Source organism: Palaemon carinicauda, chromosome 35 (genome assembly GCF_036898095.1).
Source record: "Palaemon carinicauda isolate YSFRI2023 chromosome 35, ASM3689809v2, whole genome shotgun sequence".
NCBI lineage: Eukaryota > Metazoa > Arthropoda > Malacostraca > Decapoda > Palaemonidae > Palaemon > Palaemon carinicauda.
The window spans coordinates 4,672,978-4,681,146 of NC_090759.1; positions in this window are offsets into that span (position 1 = coordinate 4,672,978).

The window sequence follows — 8,169 nt, forward strand, 5'->3', positions numbered from 1 at the left end:
TATATATATATATATATATATATATATATATATATATATATATATATATCTAACTTTATAGAAACTATCAAAATATGAGAAACAGAGACAGTGACAAAGAGCAAGAAGAGCTGCAGCAAGTGTGTGCATGTGTGTCTGTTTGTTTGTATGTGCGCGAGGGAGGTGTAGGGGCCAGTGGCGAAAATAAACGACGCGTTAGTAATTCGAGACCCATCAACAAGACTTGAAGTTAGGTTTACAAAAGTTAGGTGGTATGAAAGGGAGCGGAGAAGGGGAGAGAGAAAACTAATTTCGGCCGATGGCTCTCTATCCCTGATGGGAAAAGAGAAACGGAGATAGGAATACAGGTCAGGAGGACGGGGAAAGGAGAAACTGGAGAAAGATGACTGTGTTTGGAAAGGGGACAGGTAAGGTGACAATGGCAAGAGAGAGAGAGAGAGAGAGAGAGAGAGAGAGAGGAACGGAAACGAATAAGAGTTTCCTGAGAGAGAGAGGGGCATTGAAATAGAAACGAAGAATGGTTTGAAGAGAGAGAGAGAGAGAGAGAGAGAGAGAGAGAGAGAGAGAGAGAGAGAGAGAGAGAGAGAGAGAGAGACCGAAATCTATTTTGTTTAAATGGCAAATAAAGATATTCACATGCACATACACATACAGATTCAACCGTTTCCACCCCTCCTCCTTTCCTAAATATGGCAAGGAAGTTTCGACAATTTGTGGGAGATTGTGGTTTCCGAGTTTACCTTTTGGGGTAACCCTGCCCCCTTCTCCCTAGGGTATGATGATTCCATTCTGTTTCAAGACGAATTCGTTAGATACTGTAGTTATTATCATAATACCATATCGTTATGTACCTCTGTATTTTGTATTAAAGCAGATTTAAAAATCCTAAATCCTGATACAGATAAATTCATAGTTTGAGCTTTAATTCACACAACGCTTGTCTTGATCCTTTCTTAACTCACACCTCTTTCTTCAACTACAAGAAATAGTCCTCCCTTTCTCATGCAAATAACTCCTTTAATTTGTCGATATTGGCAGAGTAAAGAGAAATTATAACACGTCAATCCTTGTCTTTCTGGTTTCAGGAATATTATATGACTAGTTTACGCGGCCAGTCAGAAGTGACGAGTAAACATTTAGATAGATATGCACACGCAACCCCGTCTCACCAGGGGTATAATTACTCACACTCTACCCTACTCAGAGGGCAGAGAGAGCTGTGCGTGACCGAAAAGATGTATATATATATATATATATATATATATATATATATATATATATATATATATATATATATATATATATATAAATAGATAGATACATACATACATATATATATATATATATATATATATATATATATATATATATATATATATATGCATATATATATCCAGACACTTGCTCTGTATTATATAGGGGAGATGTTATCAACATGAATGAAAGGGTTTGTGATACGGTTTACAGGTACAGTTGGACACATCAATTCCTGGAAAACCACGCTCTAATGAATTGTACCGGTCACACCGTTCTTGGGAGTTACCAAACATATAGTGTTGGGGAGAGATGGAAGAGATGGTGAGCGGAGCTATACAAAACAACTCACAGAGCAGTAAGGGTGTGACATGGTGTACAGCTTCAGAGCCAGGTGTGCTAGGAATTCCTGTGGCCTATCTGTATCTCTTGTTTTAGCAGTAAATGGACCAAATTCAATACCACCATTAAATAAAAAAAAAATCACCCAGTTTACCATTACCTCTCAAAATAATCACCGCTTTACTCTAAACGTAAAAATCGTCCAGTTAAGCCTTCCCACAAAGAAATCACCCACTAGTTTCCTTACATTAAGAGGTCAGTTGCCTGATGCACCCTCTTCAATGCCTTTTATCAAAGGCATCTTCTTCCACCAATCCTCTTCTCTCCATATCATACTTTGCCTTATCTTGCCATCTAATTTTCTGCTTCCCTCTTGCAGAGGCGGATTTAGGTTGTGCGGGGCCCTAGGCCCGGTGACCTTACCGGGCCCTCAAATCAGTGTACGAGCGAAGCGTTAAAATAAATTAGCTTTTTAAACAATATTAAATTTATTGACATTTAACCAAATTACCATTTCACAGTTGAACATTACCCATATGATTTTTTGAAGCTCAACAATAAAAAATAACTATAATAATATACCATTAACTAAAGAGATAAGCGTTGAAATAAATTTTCTTTTTAAACAATATTAAATTTATTGATAATTATCCAAGTGACCATTTCACAGTTGAACATTACACATTTGTTTTTTTGAAGCATAACAAAAAATTACTATAATAATAAATACACCATTAACTAAGGAGATCCCCAACTATAATGATGCACCATTGAAAAAAAATAACTTCAATAATACACCATAAACAAAAGAGAATACCGTTTGACTGAAGTGAGTGGCAAAATGGCAAAATGAGAGGGTTTTGTTTATTGCATGCAATTTGCACGGTACACTCAACTATTTCTCATTAAAAAAATGATTTTTTTTTCGAGCCTTCTTACTTGCAAACTGTTTGATGACATCAGTAAAATCAAGCACCCTTAATTTTTCATGCTCAATGCTCAACAGGGTGAGTGAAGATAAGCGGTTCTGCCCCATGGTGCCACATTCATTGCACAGCTCAAATGCTGCGAATTGCCAAATTGCAAATGCCTAATTGCCAAATTGCAAATGTTGTAATTGCCTGTGTATATGTTATTTCGCAGAAATTCATTGACACAAGCGTGGAGAATTTTTTTTCCATTGATTATAAAGTGCCCATGCCGAATTATGAATCAAATTTCGCGGGGCCTCACAGGCGCGGGGCCCTAGGCCATGGCCTACTCGCCCCCCCCCCCCCCCCCTAAATCCGCTGCTGCCCTCTTGATCTACTCACCTTAACAGGTTCCTTCCAAGCCCTCCTCACTCCCTCCCACTATTCATCCTCAACACGTTCACGTGAAATTTATCACTTCTGTTATCTTCACTATGCCTGCTATTCTCCTTATTTCTAAGATTTTACTGATTAGTCTAAATGTTTAGGATTCATTCTATTTGATTGAGAAAAATAAGGCAAAAGGTTCACCTAAGTATTTGCAAATTATGTTACTTGATTGATATTGTTGTTGGAAAATTTCAGACTTATCAGTATCTCTCACTATTCGAATGATCAATTTCAGTTTTTGTTTAAACTTTCAAAATTGATAGAGTTTATCCAATCCATTTCATTTTGTTAAAATATATATCTTTCAGAATAATTTATCTCTATATTTGTTAATTTTCATTATGTGGATACCTATTGTTATTTATTTACATTATATGCAACTATTTCGTTATCCCTTGCCTTGGTAAAATATGTAATAGCTAACTTTGTGTCTGTTGGATTTTGAGTGACCTTATTTCATTATCATTATCATTAGTTGGAAAAGCAGGATGCTATAAGCCCAACGGGCTCCAACAGGGAAAAATAGCTCAGTGAGGCAAGAAAACAAGGAAATAAATAAACTACAAGATAAATTAACCATTAGAATAGCCTATTTTGGGAACAGTTTCAATATTAAAATAGACTATGAAAAGTTACTGAACTTATCCCTGTTACGATATTTTTCCGTAAATGCTGTGAATTTAAAGTCCATTGATTGTAGGAAGTGCCATGGTAGATACACGACTGATACGTACTTCTAAATGAAGTTAATGTTCATTAGCGCTAGTTTTCAGGACCATCTGAAAATGATGTCTCTAAGATATTATTCATTTCCAAGGAAAATCCGAAGCTAAAAAATAACCGGACTTTTGAAATCTACATGAAATATACCATCAAAGCTTCAAATTCAAGTAAGGTACGTCACCTCAAACTATTTAGGTCACTCGGGTTTAATCTGGTTTTAAAGGTGTGAAATTTTGTAGTTTAGGTTAGCTTGAAGACTTAGGTTTACCTATTTGTATTTGAAACTACTTGGACTTATAGTTAATATGGAGCTTTGGTCAGTAGAGGATAATGATGAATGAGATGCAAGGAAAAAAGAGTATTTGAGCGGACAAGTAAACATTACATGCTTTTATATCTCTTGACAGAATAGGTAAATTTTAAAATTTTCTTAGAGAGAGAGAGAGAGAGAGAGAGAGAGAGAGAGAGAGAGAGAGAGGGAGAGAGAGAGAGAGAGAACTTTCTCACCTGTAATTCTTAGTCAGTCATACATATACAGCCTCTACTATGATGAGCCCAAAGCTAACATTCTATTTTATTTGTGTTCTCCCCTGGTAGAAAACGTCCTGAATATGTAAAAGGATTACTCTTATCGCGTCAGGGCAGTAGTAGGAAAAATAAGTTTGAAAAAATACCTGTGAAGTGCTTTTCCGTTTTTTAGGGGCAAAGGAAAAATATTTTGTTTGGCTCTCAGCGCCTCAGAAGATCGGGAAATAAAGACTTTCGCTTCTATGATTTTATATAAATTCTTATTTTTTTAGGGATTTGACATCCATGTACGAAGAAATGTATTTCTTGCTAAAGAAAAGAATTAGAAAATGGTTTCCATTAGATATATCTTTCATTGTATTTTTGTAAAACTGTTTCGTTCTTGATCAGTGGTAGCCTGAAAAAATCTTGAGTTAGGATAGGTAATGACAGAATCTTTCTGCGTGAATACAAATCATTTTTTGGGCTCAAGCCATGTCGTCGTGATGGAAGTTCCTTAAAGTAGCTTCCTAACGGATATATGTACTACAGTGATATTACCAGAGAATTTTACCTTTAGGTATTCAGAATTCTAACTCCTGGCGCGAATATCCTTAAAATTTCTCCAAAGGATATCGCATAATATCAGCGGACGCATTCTTGACACGCCTCCATAGCAATCTGCACCCCAAACAGCGTTTTGGCTTCGAGGAGGGTGTGGCAAAAGGGAGCCGTCCAAAGGCTCTCCCCGCTCTCGTAATACTATTGGGAATACAACAGCGTCATTCCCACGACGGCGGACATTCCTTTTTTTGTAGCGACCTCGCTCGGTGATATTTCCTGGTGATCTAACTTTTCGATCGTTTGACAGGATTATTATTATGCTTTCTCCATCTTCTTCCACCTCTGGAAAGTTGAGTATCGGGTCTTTACTATGAGTATATTTTAGCTCCTCTTTCACAATGAAATTAGAGTATTTTATTGTGTTGAGGAGCTAGGCCAGTTACTGGAGGCGCCATGGTGCCATCGTTCGTTAGGCATGTGTTATTTAGATAGCAGAATGACTTCCAGTTTTTAATAGCTTTATTTAATTATTTTAATTATTTAGCTATTTAGGCAAATACTGTTGTAAAGTTTCGATAGTGTGCATAATTTTTGTTTCCCCCTTTTCTCTGTCGATCGTATAGTTAGAGTTTCGGTGATTTAGGTAACCGAAATCTCGTATAGCCTAGGTAACCTTACCTAGACGTTTTACTATACGTTCAGACTTTCCCCGGTTACCCTCGTGTATTGTTTTCATTCAGTGGAGACTGATACCTCCTAGAATGTTATGAAACATTACACGTCTCTTCGGAGACTTTAGGGTAATCTCTTTCCCTCTGGGTGTAGCCTCAGGCTACAACACTAATAGCCGTGCCTTGAATTATATTCAGACATGGCTAACTTAGGGTTTGTCCTGTCTCTTCCCTTAACCGTTGGTTGTGGTATACCATCGGGTTTTGGGATTTAGTCAGAATCTCAGAGTATTTAGTCTTATGTCAGCGACCTGCCGGCAGGGCAAATGGGTTGTAGGATACCATCATTCCCCTACCGGCTAGGTGGCCGGCAATGGAGGTTAGCCCTCATTAGCCACACTTGAAGTTATGTTAGGATACCATCTTCTCCTTGCAACTAAAAGACTAGTCCTATGCCACAGTACTCTGGGCTGAAGAGTTATTTTCTTTAGCCTAGGATACGTGGCACTGGAACTTTGTTTCTTCTTTGTTGAGGGGAGGCGGCAGTGCCGCCATCCCCTTAACTGTGTCGGCAATCTCTGGGTTGGAGAACTAAGTCTCTCCCGTTCCCTGGGATTCTGCCGACACCGAAACAGATTGACAATTTTTGCCAGTTCCTTTCACACTCGTTACAGGACCCTGTTCCCTACCCCTCTGTCCTCTTTTGATGGCTGAGCCATTGTCTTTCTTTAAGCCGGCATCTTGCAACCTTCCTTTGCTGGTAGGTTGCCGGAGTTAGCCAGACTCCCTCTCGAGCCATGTCTTTGGCTGACGGCAGAGCATACTGCCGCCAACCACATCACTTGTCGGCAATTGCCGGCCTAGCCGGCAGCCAAGATGGCTGCCGGCGACCATGATGGCCGTGAGAGGGAAGTCCCTTCTCTTCCCAAGGTTCTTCAGTTCTCCCTTGGACTGCTGCTACAGGTCCTGTTGCCGGGGTACTGCCGGCCAGGCCGGCACAGATAGTGCTGACTCGGTTGGCAGCACGCCGACTGTACTGGTACTGCTGGACTTGCCGGCCGGCAGTGTATCGGCGGTACTTTGTCGGCAATAGTACTGTAGCTGCATGGAAGCCTGAATGGTACATTCTCCCCTTCTATTAGAACCTTCTTTCTGGAAAAAGGCAGTCAAATTAGATTTTACATCCTTAATTACTGTATACATTCACAGTAAAGAGTAGCCTTTTTTCCATGCTATCTCTATCCCTCTCTCTAGCTAGCATGCCGGGTATGCCGGCAAGACCTAGCTATGCCGGCTACATGTCGGCTGAACTACTATATATTTTATACAGGTAGCCAGTGTATCTGCATTATAGAATATACTGCAGATAGAAAACTACTATATAGTTTATACTAGTAGTTATTTCCAATATATTTTGGATATCCAACACAGGCATTTGCTGAGCCCAATCCTATATTGAATGAATATGATTTCTTCAATATCCTGATTAGAAATCTGTATTAGGATTACCCTACAATATTGAACACTTCAAGGCAGGAGTAATACATTCCTAACCCTTAAAGGGTGGAGCCTTTTTCCTTGAGTCTCCCTGATCAGGAAACTCTGTATTTTAATATAGTAGGAAGACTATAGCAAATAGGCTGAGTGGGATATACAAATATATGTCTTTATTTTCCTAGTCCAGCTGGCTTCATGCTAGATGGACCATACTGTCATATTCTACTATGAAGGCAGCATAATGACTAGACTACAATACATGATGTACGGTAGCCAATAAATTGCAATATAAACTTACTGCAATTAGAAAACTACAGTACCATGATACAGTAGTATTTTCTGACATACCTTGGGTACCCTTGTACGAGCATTCTGCTGGTACCGTTCATATATTGAATGAATAGTTTTCTTCAATAATCTGATTGAAAATCAGTCATCCTGACCCCATAGTATTAACATTATTTTGGGACAGTGATTTGATACTTCTCTACCCCTAGGGGTAAGAGTCCTTCTACTTGGAGTTACTCTATAGAGAAATCTCCATGTAGTTAATACTGACGGGAGGCAACAGCATTTGCTCACAGGGGTACACAAGTATGTATCTCCTACTATCCCTTTATAGCTTACTATCCTACGCTACTCTATTGTAAAGGACATTTGCATGTTTATTGTCGAGGAGATAATCCATTGTATACTCATTTGGTTTTCCTTTCTTTACAGGAGGAACACCAGATACCTTGTGCTGCAGTCCTCTGCAAGGCCAAGAGTAAGTATTTTTACGGTCATAATACTTGCAGGTTTCATGCCCCCTGCAATATTATTTCCGGATCTCTATATTATTGGAACCCACAGGTTTGCAATATATGTCGGACATTAATGTCCAAAGGTTTTGAAAATCCCAAGTCTACAGAGATTAGGGATACAGCTCAATATAAATTACGCAACTGGGTGAGAGGCTTTCAAAAGATCTCTCCGGGACCTTTCCTACCTAATGAAGGGATGCGTAAGCTACTATTTCCGGAAGCAAGTGAGGAAACAGTAGTGCCTCAGGAGCTAACTACATCCCCTGATGGCCAGAAAACTTTTGGGATTAAGGGCAAGAAATGCCCCAAGGTAGAAGAGGAAATGTTGCGTCGGAATTTCCTCCACCTGTGCCGGCTTTAGAGCCATCGATGTCGACATCTTCGTCTTCTACCCCTAATTTGGATAATGTGGTACAATTATGTATCCAACTGAAGAATCAAATAGAG